Source organism: Capricornis sumatraensis, chromosome 3 (assembly GCF_032405125.1).
Source record: "Capricornis sumatraensis isolate serow.1 chromosome 3, serow.2, whole genome shotgun sequence".
Taxonomy (NCBI): Eukaryota; Metazoa; Chordata; class Mammalia; order Artiodactyla; family Bovidae; genus Capricornis; species Capricornis sumatraensis.
Window position 1 is genome coordinate 125,417,885 of NC_091071.1, and position 20,326 is coordinate 125,438,210.

Here is a 20,326-nt window from a genome sequence, read left to right on the forward strand (position 1 = left end):
CTTGTTAGCATTTGTCTTACATATTGTGGTGCTCCTATATTGGGTGCATATATATTTATAATTGTTATATCTTCTTCTTGGATTGACCCTTTGATCATTATGTAATGGCCTTCTTTGTCTCTTTTCACAGCCTTTGTTTTAAAGTCTATTTTATCAGATATGAGTATTGCCACTCCTGCTTTCTTTTGGTCTCTATTTGCGTGGTATATCTTTTTCCAGCCCTTCACTTTCAGTCTGTATGTGCCCCTTATTTTGAGGTGGGTCTCTTGTAAGCAGCACATAGAGGGGTTTTGTTTTTGTATCCATTCGGCCAGTCTTTGCCTTTTGGTTGGGGCATTCAACCCATTTACATTTAAGGTAATTATTGATAAGTATGATCCAGTTACCATTTACTTTATTGTTTTGGGTTCGGGTTTATACACCCTTTTTGTGTTTCCTGTCTAGCGAATATCCTTTAGAATTTGTTGGAGAGCTGGTTTGGTGGTGCTGAATTCTCTCAGCTTTTGCTTGTCTGTAAAGCTTTTGATTTCTCCTTCGTATTTGAATGAGATCCTTGCTGGGTGCAGTAATCTGGGCTGTAGGTTATTGTCTTTCATCACTTTAAGTATGTCTTGCCATTCCCTCCTGGCCCGAAGAGTTTCTATTGAAAGATCAGCTGTTATCCTTATGGGAATCCCCTTGTGTGTTATTTGTTGTTTTTCCCTTGCTGCTTTTAATATTTGTTCTTTGTGTTTGACCTTTGTTAATTTAATTAATATGTGTCTTGGGGTGTTTCGCCTTGGGTTTATCCTATTTGGAACTCTCTGTGTTTCTTGGACTTGGGTGATTATTTCCTTCCCCATTTTAGGGAAGTTTTCAACTATTATCTCCTCAAGGATTTTCTCATGATCTTTCTTTCTGTCTTCTTCTTCTGGGACTCCTATAATTCGAATGTTGGAGCGTTTCATATTGTCCTGGAGGTCTCTGAGGTTGTCCTCATTTCTTTTAATTCGTTTTTCTTGTTTCCTCTCTGATTCATTAATTTCTACCATTCTATCTTCTATTTCACTAATCCTATCTTCTGCCTCCGTTATTCTACTATTTGTTGCCTCCAGAGTGTTTCTGATCTCATTTATTGCGTTATTCATTATATTTTGACTCTTTTTTATTTCTTCTAGGTCCTTGTTAAACCTTTCTTGCATCTTCTCAATCCTTGTCTCTAGGCTATTTATCTGTGATTCCATTTTGATTTCAAGATTTTGGATCATTTTCACTATCAATATTCGGAATTCCTTCTCAGGTAGATTCCCTACTTCTTCCTCTTTTGTTTGGTTTGGTGGGCAACTCTCCTGTTCCTTTACCTGCTGAGTATTCCTCTGTCTCTTCATCTTGGTTATATTGCTGCGTTTGGGGTGGCCTTTTTATATTCTGGTAATTTGTGGAGTTCTCTTTATTATGGAGCTTCCTCACTGTGGGTGGGGTTCTATCAGTGGCTTCTCAAGGTTTCCTGGTTAGGGAGGCTTGTGTTGGAGTTCTGGTGGGTGGAGCTGGGTTTCTTCTCTCTGGAGTGCAGTGGAGTGACCAGTGATGGGTTATGAGACATCAAAAGTTTTGGAATAATTTTGAGCTGCCTGTATATTCAAGCTCAGGGGAGTGTTCCTGTGTTGCTGGAGAATCTGAGTGATATGTCTTGTTTTGGAACTTGTTGGCCCTTGGGTGGAGCTTGGTTTCAGTGTAGGTATGAAGGCATTTGATGAGCTCCTATTGCTTAATGTTCCCTGAATTCAAGAGTTCTCTAATGTTTTCAGGCTTTGGATTTAAGCCTCCTGCTTCTGGTCTTCAGTTTTGTTTTTACAGTAGCCTCTAGACTTCTCCATCTATACAGCACCGATGATAAAACATCTAGGTTAAAGATGAAAAGTTTCTCCACATTGAGGGACACTCAGAGAGGTTCACTGAGTTACAAGGAGAAGAGAAGATGGAGGGGGTAGTTAGAGGTAACTGGAATGAGATGCGGTGAGATCAAAAGAGGAGAGAGCAAGCTAGGCAGTAGTCACTTCCTTATGTGCGATCTATAGTCTGGCCCGCTCAGAGGTATTTACGGAGTTATACAGGGAAGAGGAGAGGGAGGAAGTAGACAGAGGTGGCCAGGGGGATAAGAGAGAGGAATGAGAAGGAGAGAGACAAATCCTGCCAGTAACCAGTTCCTTAGGTGTTCTCCACCGTCTGGAACACACAGAGATTCACAGAGTTGGATAGAGAAGAGATGGGGGAGAAAAGAGACAGAGGCCACCTGGTGGAGAAAAAGGAGAGTCCATAGGAGAAGAGAGTGGTCAAGCCAGTAATCTAGCTCTCAGGTAAACTTGGGTAGTGAAGTTTGGGTTTTTTAATGAACAAAATTGACAACAAAAACCTAAGAGCAAAGGTTAAAAATCTAGAGTAGAGGTTGGATTTTCAAAAATACAATATTAAAGAAAAGAAGCAGAAGGAAAAAGGAGGAAAGAAAGAAAGAAAAAAAAAAACAAGAATTATTAAAAAAACAAACAAAAAAACAAAACAAAACAAACAAACAAACAAAACCCACCAACAACCATCCAAAGGCTATATATGGTGTTTGCCTTAAAAAAAAAAAAAGTCTTTAATAGTAATAATAGGTTATAGTAATAAAAATTAGAGGAGAAATAGAAGACTTAACAATTAAAAAAAAGTTAGAAAAAAAAAAGAAAAAGAAAAAAAAAAGGAATGATTTTAAAAATAGTAAAAATATATCTGGCCCTTCTCTGATGTTTTGGGCCGTGTGGGATCACTTCCAAGGTGGTTCCCTCTGTTTAACTTCTTCCGTTTGCTGGTTTTTCAGGCTCACTAGTTCAGTCGCGCTGTGGGGAGGGGGGATGCTGCAAACAAATAGCACTGTCGTGTGCTCACAGTGTCTCAGCCCCGCTTGACCTGTCCCTTCTCGCAGCGCACAAACCGCTCCGGCTCTACGATGCACAGCCGGGAACCGTCTGGGGCCGGCCCTAGGCTGCGTGCACTTCCCGGTCCAAGCCGCTCAGGTTTGGCGCTCAGGCAGCCCTCAGAGGCACAGATTCAGCTGGGACTGCGCTTTGTGCCCTTCCCAGGTCCGAGTAGCTCAGGAGTTTGGCGAGCGTGATTGCCGCGGCTTGTCACCTTTTCTGCCGCTGCTGCTCAACTTTCTGGGTGGACCGCTGGCGTCCCCCGTGAGGCAGATTGTGACTGTCCAGCACCCCCAGAAGTCTTAGCAAAGAAGCCTGCTTGCAGTTAGGTAAGTAAAGTCTCTCCGGGTCTGCAATTGCCCCTTTCCAGTCCTTACGGCTCTGGCTGCCTGTCCCCAGCGGGGGATGGTCTGCAGCCGGCTTTTTCCATTCCGTCCTTTGTTCTGTGCTCAGTCCTGGCGGTGTCTTATGTTCGAGCTTTTCGTGCGGTAGCTATCACACAGTCTGGTTTGCTAGCCCAAGTTAGATCGTTCTGGTTGCGCGTGGGGCGTTCCTGCCCGATTCTTACAAAGCACTGCAGCCCGTGCCTCCCGCGCGTCCCTGCCCTGCCCCCACTTCCCAATGGTGGATGCAGGCGTCTGTGCTGCTTTTCCGCTGGGAGAGTTACTGTTGGGCTTGTAATCTCTTGGTTTTAATTATTTCTTTATTTTTCCTTCCTGTTATGTTGCCCTCTGTGTTTCCAAGACTCGCCACAGACTCGGCAGGGAGAGTGTTTCCTGGTGTTTGGAAACCTCTCTTCTTAAAATTCCCTTCCCGGGACAGGCTTCCCTTCCCTGGACGGAGCTCCCTCCCCACCTCCTTTGTCTCCTTTTTCGTCTTTTATATTTTTTCCTACCTGTTTTTGAAGACAATGGTCTGCTTTTCTGGTTGCCTGATGTCCTCTCCCAGCCTACAGAAGTTGTTTTGTGGAGTTTGCTCAGCATTGAAATGTTCTTTTGAGGAATTTGTGAGGGAGAAAGTGGTCTTCCCGTCCTATTCCTCCACCATCTTTATGCTCCTCTGTACAATATTTTTAGACTTAATGCTATTGCACACTTAATAGACTAGCATAGTATAAACATAACTTTTATATGCACTGGAAAAACAAAGAATTGTATGACTTTCTTTAGTTGAAATATTTGCTTTATTTAAGTGACCAGGAATTGAAGCCTCTATATCTTCACAGTATACCTATCATCATAATTTATTGCCATTGTGATGGGTACTATTAAGGAAAGGCTAATAGGGCTAAGATAGTAACTATATCTGAGAGCTAGCCTAGTCTCAGGTTTAAATGCAGCCACACCCAAGGAAGTGGTTTTTAAATTGAGATTTAGAGCAAGAGGAGGAGGCATTAGCCTAATAAAGAATTAGAGATGCCTTTATTCCAGAAGAAAGAACTAAAAGTTCTATGATTCAAAGTTGAGGGTCAGTGAGATCATGTTGTTGTTTAGTTGCTAAGTCATGTCCAACTTCTTGAGATCCCATAGCCTGTAGCCTGCCAGGCTACTCTGTCCATGGGATTTTCCAGACAAGAGTACTGGAGTGGGTTGCCATTTCTTCCTACAGGGGATCTTCCTGACCCAGGGATAGAACCCTCATTTCTTCATTGGCAGGTGGGTTCTTTATCACTGAGCCACCTGGAAATACCAGTGAGATCATGAGAGAATCTTTAATTTCTCTTTTCTGTTACTCACCTATTTGTGAACTCCCTAGTAATGGAGCATAGCATGCCTTCTTCTTTTTTTCCTTTAATGCTAATTTAATATGTGGTATTGTATACGACAGAGATAAAATAATCACTGGATTGAAGTCTAGTTATTTTAGGTGGGAAGGTCCAACTGAAGTACACTTCTGTAGATATCAAGCAGTCATAAGTATATTTTCATTTGACAAAATATTCTTATGTTCATTTATGTGAATCAGAATTCATTGTCTGTCAGGGCTGAAGCCAATAGGAATTACTGGAATCTCATGGGCTTATTCCATATTTTAAAATTTGTTACTGTCTGTAGTTAATAGCAGTCAAAACAGTGCATCTGTATTTAGTGCACCATTCTTTACCAAATCAACTGGTATGTCTCCAACTGAAAATATTTTTTGAAATGTGAGGAATTTTTACTAAAACTATATAATCTGTTTTTTTTTTCTTTTCAACCCCCTAAAGAATTCCTAACTTAAAATTGTCCAACTCTTTATGTGGGAGTGAAAGTGAAAGTTGTTCAGTCGTGTCCGACTCTTTGCAACCCCATAGACTATACATACAGTCCATAGAATTCTCCAGGCCAGAATACTGGAGTGGGTAGCGTTTTCCTTCTCCAGGGGACTCTCCCAACCCAAGGATCAAATGCAGGTTTCCCGCATTGCAGGCAGATTTCTTTACTGGCTGAGTCACAAGGGAAGCCCAAGAATACTCGAGTGGTTACCTATCCCTTCGACAGGGGATCTTCCCAATCTAGGTATTGAACTGGGGTCTCCTGCATTGCAGGTAGATTCTTTACCAAATGAGCTATGAGGGAAGCCTTATGTGGGAGACTATTTAATATTTTGTTAAAAGAAAAAAAAAGATTGCTGAGCTATCTTCCAGAGCCCTCTCACTAAACAATGTGCTCATTATTTTTAGTTTGTATGTGGATGTTCCTTCTTTATTTCATCTAAGAATTAACATTATCATAAGCAATTTATAGACATTTTGCTTTAGGCTGAAGGAGTCAATAAGTGTTTATTGTAATTATTTTTAGCGGTCACTTCTAAATTAATCTTTTCTACTAGTATTACTACTGATCTTTAACATACTGCCTTAAATATGGAATTTAAAAGGGAAATTAGAAAATGTAGCATAGCTATAAAAAATCAAGTTGTTTCAGTTTTTATACTTCTTTGGAATATTGTAAATCCTAATTACATATTCCAAATGTTTTGTGTGGGTACAAAACATTAAAAGAACTTTCTTGATTGTTTAGTTTAAAAACACTATTGCTAAGCAGCAAATATATTCAGAATAAAATCTATTAAGTCAAACACTACTTAAATGAACAGGGAAAAGTGTGACAAATAGAGATACTAAAATTGCATCTTTTAAATCAGTAACATCAGTACCAGTTGAAGTCGACTCTAATTGAAATGCACTTTCATGTATTCAGTGCATTCCAAACACAGGTTTCATGCAATTATCGTGTTAGCCAAGAACGGACAAACATGAAAACATGTTATTTCCGCTGACATTTAAAAGTTTGGATATTATTGACATACACTGATTGATTGATTGCCGAGGCTATGCAGATATATCCAATCTCTTAGGAGCAAAATTGCAAATCTGCCTGTGAATTTCTGTTATATTATGATTTTATTTTGGTAGAATGTCATGCTTTCTCTTCCTTATAACACTTTCTTATCTCATTATATCCTGTTATTTCATTTTCCTTGGCTCTCTCTTTTTACCAATCTGGCTCTCAGTTTTTTTGTAATTTAAAATCTTCCCAACCTAACAAAGAACTTCTCTTTCGTTTTATTCTTTCTGGATCCACTGTTCACATTGGGTCTCCTTTTCACTTGACACTCAGTCCTGTTAAAAAATATATTTATTATGTATTATCTCAAATGTTTATTCTAATACATTGAATAACTAAAAGGCAATGCTGAATGTAACATGATTTTTCCTCAATTTTTACCACTGACATAATCTTTTCCTCTTTTATTGAAACTCTAATCTTTAACATTACTTGGTATTTTAATTCTGCTCCAATTCTCTAAATATTTAAATATTTTATACATATATGTAAAAATTCCTTTATATGTCAAAATTTGCCTTATTCTTTCTTCCAAATATGAATGAATGCTGCTCGACATTTTCAAAATTCCTACTTCTTGACATGCTTAATGGATTAAAATTTAATAAGGGTTCATGCCACAAGTATTATGTGAGAAACAGTATAAGGCTGCTTTCTCTTCTGCTGACTGTTCCAGTGACTATAATTTTGACTATTAATGAATTATGAAACCAGGTTAACATGAAAAGGTTATCAAAATTTCTGTTTCCATTGCAAGAATTTTCTCATACTAAAACAGAGGCCTAAGGGGCTAAAATTTAAATCATTTTAATTTTGTTGGTGCTATTTATTATTATTATACTAGATAGAAGAGGAAAAGTTGTTACTACAAAGAAAAAATGCTTGCTCCCCAGGATAATAGAGGATTGGAAATAGCTAGGAGAGAACTTCAAGAGATAAACGACTGTCATCCTTTTGGCCTTAGGGAAACCCTAAGGAGGCATTGCTTATTTTCTGATTTTACTTGAGCGTGACAACGGAAGAAAGGGACTTTATTGTTCTTACTTTTCCTCTGTACCTCCCATTATTCCACTTTGAATATCTCATATCTTCAACTCTGGATATCCCTCTATCTCCCTCATTTCTTTATTTTTCTCCTTTCCCTGTGATTCTGATTTATTAGGATTTCTCTGTAATATGTAATAGAAATGCTTGGAGAAATATTTTGGTACAAATGATTACAAACGTGCCCCCAAGACCAAATGATAAGAGTGTATCCACACATGACCACGTCTATATTTAAAATTCAGTTCTTTGAAATACTGCCAAGTTCCCAACATATTCATAATGCTATTTCATGTCCCCCTCCAAAAGACTAAAGCTATACGGCTATTGGTTTTCCCCTGATTTTTGACAATATTTCTTTACTTGTAGCACAATGTATCCTTAATATATAATATTCACCTTGTATTGAGTTTCCTAATATAACATTTTCTAAAATAAGATTTGTATTTTTCAACAATTCTATTGAAATTAATTTAATTTTGTTCTTCCTTTCTGCTATACTTGAAATCCTAATGTCATTTTATATTTTAGAACTGCATCCAACAATGCTTTTTGAAAATAAAAATTGACTAAGTTAATTGTAATCACTTTCCATTGGAATAATCTAGATTTTCCATTGTATTAACAATTGAAGTAAAATATTTTTTAAATATAAATGCATTATTAATAATTAATGTTAGAAAACAAGAATATTATTGTCGTTGCTGTTGTTCAGTCACTAAGTCATGTCCAACTCTTTGTGATCCCATGGACTTATAGCATGCCAAACCCCTCTGTCCTCTCCTATTTCCTGGAGTTTGCTCAAATTCATGTCCATTGAGTTGGTGATGTTATCTAACCATCTCATCCTCTGCCATCTCCTACTCCTTTTGCTTTCAATCTTTCCCAGCATCAGGGTCTTTTCTAGTGAGTCAGCTCTTAGCATCACATGGCCTAAGTATTGGAGCTTGAGCTTCAGCAATAGTCCTTCCAATAAATATTCAGGTTTGACTTCATTTAGGATTGACTGGTTTGATCTCCTTGATGTCCAAGGAACTCTCAAGAGTCTTCTCCAAATCACATTTCGAAAGCATCAATTCTTTTGTGCTCAGCCTTGTTTATGAACCAACTCATGTCTGTACATGACTACTGGAAAAACAGTAGCTTTGACTATATAGACCTTTGTTGGTAAAGAGATATCTCTGCTTTTCAGTATGCTGTCTAGGTCTGTCATAGCTTTCTTCCAAGGAACAAGTGTCTTTTGATTTCATGGCTGGATTCACTGTCCACAGTGATTTTGGAGCCTAAGAAAATAAAATCTATCCCTGCTTCCTCTTTTTCTCCTTCTATTTGCCCTGAAGTGATGGGATGAAATGCTTTTCTTAGTTTTTTTATTTTTTTAATGTTGAGTTTCAAGCCAGGTTTCACCCTCTTCTCTCACCTTCATCAAGAAGACTCTTAGTTCTTCACTTTCTGCCATTAGAGTGGTATCATCTGTAGCTCTGAGGTTGTTGATATTTCTCCTGAGAATCTTGATCCCAGCTTGTGATTCATCCAGTGTGGCATTTAACATGATGTACTCTCATGTAAGTTAAATAACAATATACAGCCTTGTCATACTCCATTCCCAATCTTGAACCATCCCATTGTTCCATATCTTGTTCTAACTGTTGCTTTTTGACCTGCATACAGATTTCTCATGAGACAAATAAGGTGGTCTGGTACTCCATGTTTTGAAGAATTTTCCAGTTTGTTGTGACCCACATGGTCAAGACTTTAGTGTAGTCAATGAAGTAAAAGTGAATGTTTTTCTGGAATTCCCTTGCATTCTCCATGACCCAATGAATAATGGCAATTTAATCTCTGGTTCCCCTGCCTTTTCCAAACTCGACTTTTTCTAAGCCCAGTATTTCACATGTTACTGAAACCTAACTTGAAGAATTTTGAGCATAACCTTGCTACCATATGAAATGAATGCAACTGTATGGCAGTTTGAGCATTCTTTGGTACTGCTCCTCTTTGGGACTGAAAAAATATTCAGTTCAGTTCAGTGGCTCAGTCATGTCCAACTCTTTGCGATGAGTCAATGAATCACATGCATCGCAGCACACCAGGCCTCCCTGTCCATCACCAACTCCCGGAGTTCACTGAAACTCATGTCCATCGAGTCAGTGATGCCATCCAGCCATCTCATCCTCGGTCGTCCCCTTCTCCTCCTGCCCCCAATCCCTCCCAGCATCAGAGTCTTTTCCAATGAGTCAACTCTTCGCATGAGGTGGCCAAAGTACTGGAGTTTCAGCTTCAGCATCATTCCTTCCAAAGAAATCCCAGGGCTGATCTCCTCCAGAATGGGCTGGTTGGATCTCCTTACAGTCCAAGGGACTCTCAAGAGTCTTCTCCAACACCACAGTTCAAAAGCATCAATTCTTCGTGCTCAGCCTTCTTCACAGTCCAACTCTCACATCCATATATGACCACAGGAAAAACAATAGCCTTGACTAGACGGACCTTTGTTGGCAAAGTAATGTCTCTGATTTTCAATATGCTATCTAGGTTGGTCATAACTTTTCTTCCAAGGAGTAAGCATCTTTTAATTTCATGGCTACAACACCACCTGTAGTGATTTTGGAGCCCTCCAAAATAAAGTCGGACACTGTTTCCACTGTTTCCCCATCTATTTCCCATGAAGTGATGGGACTGGATGCCATGATCTTCGTTTTCTGAATATTGAGCTTTAAGCCACCTTTTTCACTCTCCACTTTCACTTTCATCAAGAGGCTTTTTAGTTCCTCTTCACTTTCTGCCATAAGGGTGGTGTCATCTGCATATCTGTTGTTATTAATATTTCTCCTGGCAATCTTGATTCCACCCCAGCATTTCTCATGATGTACTCTGCATATAAGTTAAATAAGCAGGGTGACAATATACAGCCTTGACGTACTCCTTTTCCTATTTGGAAGCAGTCTGTTGTTCCATGTCCAGTTCTAACTGTTGCTTCCTGACCTGCATACAGATTTCTCAAGAAGAAGGTCAGGTGGTCTGGTATTCCCATCTCTTTCAGAATTTTCCACAGTGTATTGTGATCCACACAGTCAAAGGCTTTGGCATAGTCAATAAAGCAGAAATAGATGTTTTTGTGGAACTCTCTTGCTTTTTCCATGATCCAGTGAATGTTGGCAATTTGATCTCTGGTTCCTCTGCCTTTTCTAAAACCAGCTTGAACATCTTGAAGTTCATGGTTCACGTATTGCTGAAGTCTGGCTTGGAGAATTTTGACCATTACTTTACTAGCGTGTGAGTTTTACACCATGTCTAAATATAACTATGTGGAAAATTTTTGGAAATGTAAATAATAAACTATTGAGTGTTACTTTTTGAGCAGAGTTCTTTGAATTTAGGCTGGGAAGAGATTTATTATTCTATATTCTTTATCACTTTCTTTAAATGGTTTTGCTGTCATAACAAGTAATTTGCTTTTATTTTTGAATAATGGATGATGAAGACCACTGAACACTGCCTGACATGTGAAGTATAGATTTGTTCTTGAGAAATAACAAAACAACCAAGATAGTCAGAAAAATGTATTTGCTGAAATAAAAAAATGTTTCCTGGAGTGTACTTACACTGTACACTCAGAGACTCACACACACGCATGCACAAAATTGAATTAGAGTTCAAATATTAGGTAATAATTTGATCATCATTCACAAAGTAATATGATTTCACATATATATCATATTTACTCAAAGGTCTGAATCATGGACATCAATTTTCATTATTTAGAAAAAACTACTAATCTTTTGAAGTGTGACTGTATTTGTCTCTAATATTGATTACACTCCTGAATGTCTATGATTTTCATTTATCAAGGATTAATCTCAAAGCCAGCTGTCTAGTCCCTTGCAGACAAAGTACATGCCAGAAATATTATAGGATGACACAAAGACTCATGGAGACTGAAGTCTCAATCCTCCAAGAGAAAGGACAATCTTGCCCCTTACCTTTTTAAAGATGGACAGGCTCTCGTCCCTCTGGGGAAAATGGAGCCAGAGACAATGCTATCTGAGCCTTGTCATGACAACTTCTCTGTTTGCTCCATCAACCCTACTCAAACTTGCTGAGAGAAATAAGACAGTTGCTTTTCAAAACGATTAGGACTTTAATGATCTTTGGAGATGAGATTCTTGGTTGAGAATCTAAATTAAATGATCATATTTTAAACTACAAAGAACTCAAAGATAGTTTATGTTGGGAAGAAAATGGGAATAGCCAGTGATATTCTCATAATGTTAATTTGATTGTATGTTGGTCTGCTTACAGCCAGATGTCCTCCTTTGCTATTGAGCACATTGAGAAATTAAGATTCCATGCATTTCTCTAATTGCTCCCTTGAAATGAAAACTTCTGTGCTTTTCTCACAGCCATAACGAAGATGAAAACTACACATCTATGTTAAAACATTCATTTTTTTAAAACAAAGATTGAGAGATAAGAGTATTATTTAGTTTAATCAGGAGTGTGTATGATGATAGCAATTATAGTTTCTCCCTGAAAGTGTCAGCTGCCCATATGAAGTGAAACTGGGAAAGTTAGAGCTACATTTTCACACTTGCCTAAGAAATGCAGATACATATAAATCAAACAGTGCTCTTGGCTAATTATCTAGGCAGTAACTACTCTCAAATTTGCTACAAAGAAATCAATTCTTAAGATTCAGAAGGAGATATAACGAACGTAGCTCTAGTCACTAACCAACAAAAAAGCATGCCAAGTTCAGTACTCTCAGTTCGGTTCAGTTCAGTGGCTCAGTCGTGTCCGAGTCTTTGCAACTCCATGAATCACAGCATGCCAGGCCTCCCTGTCCATCACCATCTCCCAGAGTTAACTCAGACTCACATCCATCGAGTCCGTGATGCCATCCAGCCATCTCATCCTCGGTCGTCCCCTTCTCCTCCTGCCCCCAATCCCTCCCAGCATCAGAGTCTTTTCCAATGAGTCAACTCTTCGCATGAGGTGGCCAAAGTACTGGAGTTTCAGCTTTAGCATCATTACTCCTTCCAAAGAAATCCCAGGGCTGATCTCCTCCAGAATGGACTGGTTGGATCTCCTTGCAGTCCAAGGGACTCTCAAGAGTCTTCTCCAACACCACAGTTCAAAAGCATCAATTCTTCGTGCTCAGCCTTCTTCACAGTCCAACTCTCACATCCATACATGACCACTGGAAAAACCATAGCCTTGACTAGACGGACCTTAGTCGGCAAAATAATGTCTCTGCTTTTGAATATACTATCTAGGTTGGTCATAATTTTTCTTCCAAGGAGTAAGCGTCTTTTCATTTCATGGCTGCAGTCACCATCTGCAGTGATTTTGGAGCCCCCCAAAATAAAGTCTGCCACTATTTCCACTGTTTCCCCATCTATTTCCCATGAAGTGATGGGACTGGATGCCATGATCTTCGTTTTCTGAATGTTGAGCTTTAAGCCAACTGTTTCACTGTCCTCTTTCACATTCATCAAGAGGCTTTTTAGCTCCTCTTCACTTTCTGCCATAAGGGTGGTGTCATCTGCATATCTGAGGTTATTGATATTTCTCCCGGCAATCTGGATTCCAGCTTGTGTTTCTTCCAGTCCAGCATTTCTCATGATGTACTCTGCATATAAGTTAAATAAGCAGGGTGACAATATACAGCCTTGACGTACTCCTTTTCCCATTTGGAACCAGTCTGTTGTTCCATGTCCAGTTCTAACTGTTACTTCCTGACCTGCATACAGATGTCTCAAGAGGCACGTTAGGTGGTCTGGTATTCCCATCTCTTTCAGAATTTTCCTCAGTTTATTGTGATCCACACAGTCAAAGGCTTTGGGCATAGTCAATAAAGCAGAATTAGATGTTCTTCTGGAACTCTCTTGCTTTTTCCATGATCCAGCGGATGTCGGCAATTTGTTCTCTGGTTCCTCTGCCTTTTCTAAAACCAGCTTGAACATCAGGGAGTTCACGCTTCACGTATTGCTGAAGTCTGGCTTGGAGAATTTTGAGCATTACTTTACTAGCATGTGAGATGAGTGCAATTGTGCGGTAGTTTGAGCATTCTTTGGCATTGCTTTTCTTTGGGATTGGAATGAAAACTGATCTTTTCCAGTCCTGTGGCCACTGCTGAGTAGGCCCTAGAAAAAAAAGGATGTAAAAATGTAGAGATTTTGACTGTATCCATGAGAAAATTTTAAACTAGTTTAAAAAATTCAGCCCAATAGCCTATATTGTCAGTTGTCTACAAAAATATACTACTCTGTAGTAATTTAACTTGGTCATTTTAAGTTAAAATGGGACATTTAATATATTAATTTCATTTTTTCTTTTAAAAGTTTTAACTAAAGCATTGGACTGTTAAGTTCCAACCTTAGTTCTATCTCTGTATAATGAGAAGGTTAAGAAGCTTAGTTACCCAAATCAACATGACTTATTTAGAATTTAAAAAAATATTGTGCATGCCTTTTATCCTCATATTTTCTGAAAAGAACTAGTATAATTAATTGCAACTCTTTAATTGTATTTTACCAATCTGTATGTTAAGTTTTATTTAGATGGAGTTTTCCTGTTGCTACAACTACACCTTTTGTAATTGCTTTCGTGGTATTAATTCTCTGATTTATGCTAGGCAATTTGAGAAAAATGAGAGAAAATTGACATGCTAGTATTATATGTATATTTGAAACAGGTAAAGAAGGTGTTATTTTTCTACAATAAAAAATAAAAACATAAGACAGTTACTATAAATAGAAAATATGTCTCAATAAAATCATGAAAATACAAGTATAAGACAAACCTGGAGAAAATGGAGCATATCTGGAGGATAACTGTTAAAATAATAGGATGAAAATCATGTCATATGATAGATAATTAAAGGAAATGGATATATCTGGTCTGGAAAATTACAAACTTAAAAGAAAGTTAAACAACCACTCCCAATCCACTGCCTACTACTGAGTTTAAGGCAGACCCTATTTATCTTAGACTTAGACTATTATAATACCCTGCTTACTGATATCCATGCCACAAGCTTCCCAGTGTTAATGTTCATCCTTTATTTTACTTTCAGAAGAATTTATTGAAATATGTAAATAAGTATGTCTTTCTCTTTGGAAACATTAAGTTTTGCTTTCACCTGGAGGATAACACCTAAACCTTGAAACACATTAAAAGCCTTCACAGAGTTCATAAAAAAAGTACATTTCAGGTGTCGACTTTTGTCTTTCCGGTCACTCCACGTCTCTTGCATGTAAGTTCTGGAAAATTGATTTATTTGGATTACCATGCACACTCATACTTTTAAACATTTATTATTTCTCCTATGCTTTCTTGGACTACACTTTCTCCTTTAATTTTTAGTTATGTGGCAAAAATTCCTTGGAATCTATCTAAAATATTATTTCTTTTGTGAGTTCTTCTCTGACTTTCTGATGAACAGATAGTCTCTCTTTGCCTTCTATTGGTTTGATTTTACATTGGTACACATCCTACCATTGTCTAGTTATTTGTTTATTTGGTTCATTTCTCCAAGGAGAAAGGAATCTCTTTGGGAATCAACACTCACAGTTCTCCTGTGGATAACTACAGCAATAAGACAGTGTCTGGAACATAGTTGATTCTGTATCTATCTTATTTTTTTTTAATGTAAAAAATAGAAGTGCTCATGCAGGAAGTAGATATTGGTTTTCAAGGCTATTAGAGGAATTGGTTATATTGACTGAGGCTGAACTTGGAATTTCCCCAGGACACTAGCGAAACACTGAATTTATATTTAAAGAGTAATTGTAGAATATCAAGTCACACACACACACACATAAATATACATATGTATAGAACTGCAACAATAACACAAAAAGATCTCTCCATAGAAAATCACTAGAATCAATAATTTTCATGAGGTAATCATACTGGAGACATCACATGTTGGAAATTTTCATTCATTATTCCTTCCTGCTTAGTCTGTGGTGAAACTTCATTCAAAGAGCTGATAGATATAACATGATATGAAATATAAGAATTCATGAGACATTCTTGACTGACTGGTGTGGTAAAACAGAAAGTTTCAATAATTGGAACAGTTTCTTTACCAATACACAGCATAAAATTTTTTGCTCTATTATTACATTATTAAATAGGAAAAACCCTACTGTTTACTGCTCAAGAAAAAGTGGGCCTTTCTAAGTCCTACAGAGTGTGAAAACATATGCTGCATATACTGAATGATAACTAGATGAAACAAAAAGAACTCTTGGAAATTTATAAAATAAAGTTTGAAACATAAACAGATAACATTCATTTTTTGTTTTAACTGAGATCAAAAGAAAGAAGCATATATTAAGATAACCACTAATATATAAACATAAAGAAATGCATATAAGAAATCAATATATTTAAGATTTAGATAAAAGTCAAATTTGATTTCATCATAGATCAGTATATTAGTATGGCCAAATGTCTACTATATTTTAGTTCTCTGTCAATCCTTTATCCCTATATTTTAAAGATGTACAATATAAATTACAGGTATTAACAACCATAACAATAACAAATCAGTGTATTTCAGCTTTGCCTGTGATGGGCAACACATGAACCTGGTGATACGTGGTTGAGAATGCTGTACTAGCATTCTAAAGCTATATTTCCATTGTGACACAGTATATTTTTCTCTTTCTGCTTAAAGAACAAGTAAACATTTTGCAGGAGAAGGGATGTACAGATGGAGGTGGACAGAGGCATCTAACTCTTAAATTAGTTCTTCACAACTTAGTTCCCAGATGTTTGTTTCTCATGCCCCTTGCTATATTGAGGAGAATATGCTATTGTTTGTCAATGAGTCATATACTGTCTTCACAAATTTGGAAAAAATGCAAAGCTATAGTTGGGTATAGTATGAGTCACTGACAGACCATGAAAAGCTCCAAGAAATATACTCAGAGCTACTTTGCATTTTTAAGAAAATTGATCCTCTTTTTCTGACAGCGTCTTCCAAATACTCAAGGTTTTCCTTCCTTGTCAATGGATGTAGTCATCAAGAATAGGTACTCCATTCAAATGATAAACATGTTTTAAATTCAATCCATCCTTTTTCTTTCTGGCATACTGCTCATCTCTCACCACAAACCATTTTTTACCATATATACAGAATATCTTTTCCTATCCTCAAGGTGCAATACATTACATTTGACAAAGCATACAGATGGGTAGCTTTTCACTGATTCTGTATTATCCTGGTAGATGGAATGAGTCCCTCTCACTACATTGGGTCTTCTGTACTAGGTGTCCTAACTGCCTCATCAAAAGGCAGTATCCTGAGAATCACATTTTAACCTGCACCCACCAAAGCAAAACCAAAACAGGATATTTAACTACACCTTTAAAAGGCAGAGAATTTGAAAATTCTATTTCTCAACAATGGAACATATAAAAGCAGCTATTGCATCTATAGCTCTCTCATATTAATGTATATAAGAGGAACAACATAATAATGAGATGTTATGATAAAGTTTAACATAGAGTAAAAACATTAAACTTCATTTGGCCTAGGCAACTACTACTCTTTAAACTTCAGATATTTGGATTTTCAAATATACATATAGAGTTTCTGAATTTTTAGACTGATTAAAAGAAATGAGAGTTGGGGCCTGGTGGGATGCCACAGGAAATATTCAAATATTTGAAGGGCAGCCCTACAATAAACGGTGCAGATACCCGGTGTGTCATTAAAACTAATGAATGCCCTTCATGGAAAGCTAAACAACTATACTATATAAATAAATTTTGTTCCACAAAAAAATACAACATCATATGGGATCATAATCTTCCTGATATTGGCTAAAAATTTTGTTCTGAATCCTTTATATAATTTATTGGAATATAAACTTCTTGTCGGAAAAGTTTTGTTTTGTTTGCTCAGTCACTCAGTTGTGGCTGACTTTCTGAGAACCCCCTGACTGTAGCCTGGAAGGCTCCTCTGTCCATGGAATTTTCCAAGCAAGGAGAATGGAGTGGGTTGCAATTTCCTTCTCCAGGGTGTTTCATTTATTGCTATCTTATTCCCTTTGACTAGAATAGCATCTGCCCCATGGTAGACTCTTGATTTATTCTACAAAGAATCAAAATAACTAAGGACACTAAAGATTTGATGGAAAGTTTTTAAGATTTCCCTGAGAAATTCCCTTTATATTCATGTCTTGCTCATAAGCATAGACACTAATAGAAAACTAAATTTTTGATTATACTTTAAAACAAAACGATCTTTTAAAGATTAGTCACTACAGATGTATAGGGGGTTGTTTAAATAATGTTCAAAATTGCTTTCATCTAATTTTTCTTAATGTTATCCAAAGCTAAATGTGAATTGTAAATGAAATTCAAAATGGAGGCACTAACTATGGATGATAACCAATGAGGCATCTCCCATCTGATGTCTCATGGACAAACCAAATGTATATCTAGACTTTTTTGTTTTTACAGCAAAGTTTTTCTGTCAGATTTGCACCATGAAAATGGTATTAGCTCTGCATAGTTGTGTAGCAAAATACTTTGAAATTTATCACCTTAAAACAAAAATATGTATTATTTTCACAATTTATGAAGGCCAGGAATCCATGAGCAGCTTAGCATGGTGCTGGCTTACAAGGTTGCAGTCAGTCAAGCTGTCAACTGAAACTGCAGCCAGATCAAGGCTCTACAAGCTCATGTGTTTATTGACAGACCTTTCTTTCTCAGTTTTGGGCTGCTTGTTGTCCAGAGCCAGCAGTCCCTCAACACGTGGGCTTTTCATAATGAGAGAGAAAGTGAGAGAGACGATCTGAGATGGAAGCTGCGGTCTTTTATAACCTAATTCCAGAAGTGAAATAATTATTACATTACAAGGCATGTTATTGGTCATACAAGTCATCCCTAGCACAATGTAGGCGTGGACCTACATAAGAGTGTGAATACCAGGAGAAAAGAGTAATTGGGAATCTTCCTAGAGGCTGCCTACTATAAGAATCACTGAATCAATAATTTGTTAGTTAAATTATAGACACTATGGGACAGGTGACACTGTGGTAAAGAACCTGCTTATCAATGCAAGAGATGTAAAAGATGTGGGTTCGGTCCCTGGGTCAGGAAGATCCCCTGGAGGGCATTGCAGCCCACCCCAGTATTCTTGCCTGGGGAATCCCATGGACATAGGGGTCTGGAGGGCTACGGTCTATAGTGTCGCAAAGGGTTGGACATGACTGAAGCTATTTAGCACACATTCACGTATGCATAGACACTATGTTTGATTACACAATTGAAGATAAGATCTGGAAACCACAATGATGGGAGAGGGAGGCCAAAATGAATTTTCTGGCTTATTGTCTAAATGAATCAAAATTCTGTGGCTCACGTGTATGTGATTACTTTTCTAAGAATTTCATTTTAGTTAAAAATTGTTCATATTTCTAGCAATATAGAGACACATATAAGAAATAAAGAAATAGCCATTTTCATTGTGTATTATGATGCTTCATACTTTGAAAGAAAAAAAGAAACCTGAAACAATGACTGTTAACAGTTCAAAATATCAAAACAACTCCCTTCATTTAAAGTTCAAGTAGTTGAAATAACTTAGGGACTGTTTCTAGAGGTTATTCTTTTGTAATGCATATATGTAGTATTAAAATATCACCCTCATGATTATTAATATCATCAAGCAAGCAAAAGAATATTCTTGTAAATGTGAGTCAAAAGCAAGATTTTCTTTGGTTTCTATTCACATGCAACAGTTTATTGGCAATTTTTCTACAGAAATGCATATTCTCCTCAAGTGTAATGTCCTTGGGAATAATAGCCACAGAACAAAATGCTGGGTTTGTAAAACATTTTGAGCTCTGTGGGGAACAAAAGTTGCTAGGAAAGTAAAAAGAATTATTAGCATCAAATTTACAATTTATTCTGATTCTCTCCCCAAATCCTTTCCTTTGCCCTAAGGAAAGAAAGTCCCAATAAAGGAGAGATGGAGCCGCGAGCTGTGAAGTCTAGTTATGTTCCTGGGTTGAACCCTTCTCTGGGCTCCACGATGCACAAGCATTCTCTGTCAGGATCCCTAGTTTCAAGAACAAAACATGTCTCTGACAAATTTAAGAGGAAAAAGACATTTGCTTAAAAAAAAAAAAAAATGTTGGGCAGTCCAAAGAAGCCCTGAGAGGTCTAGAAAACCGGACTTGGAACATAGGCAGCCCAAAATAATCTCAAGCTAAATAAAGAGAAGCGGGTTAAGAAAACATAGCTTCCCCAGGTAGTAACAATACTTTGTTTTTCAGCCTTTGGCATACATTTCATAACTAAAGACAGACTGTAAGCAGGAAAAATTATCTACACATTCGTTATTCCACATGCACTTGACAATACATACTGATCAATAAACCTGAACCAGGTATTAATTTAGGTATTGGGGATAGAGTTGTTACACAAAAAATCAAAGCTCTTGCCCACATGGAGTTTGTATTCTAATGACTTCCATCAGGTAAAATCCTGTTTATACTGCTTTGATCAATTTTATTCAATTTTTATCAATCAATAAATTTATTATTGATTTACCAATTAAAGTTTTAACTATACTCATTAAGGTTATTGTTCTTTTCTTATATTTCCACTCTTGTGAGATTACTGGGAATTGTGGAAGCCAGATCTTATCTGGGATTATTCAATGTGATCCCATAATACCAGACACAGTAAAAAATAACAAGATCTGATATAAGCATTTTAAACTTTTTCTTCACAGTAAAATGATAAGCAATGCTTTAATTGTAGGATTTGCTAAAAAGTAATTTTATGGTATAAAATGTATTTGCTCTAAGTTTTTTTTTTTTCTTTTGGTCATTACATGGAAGAAGGTTTCTATGATTGTAAATATCAGTATTCCATTGACTAATGTGTTGTGCTGAGTTGCTCAGTCATGTCTGACTTTTTGAGACCCCATGGACTGTAGCCTGCCAGGCTTCTCTGTCCACAGGATTCTCCAGGCAAAAATACTGGAGA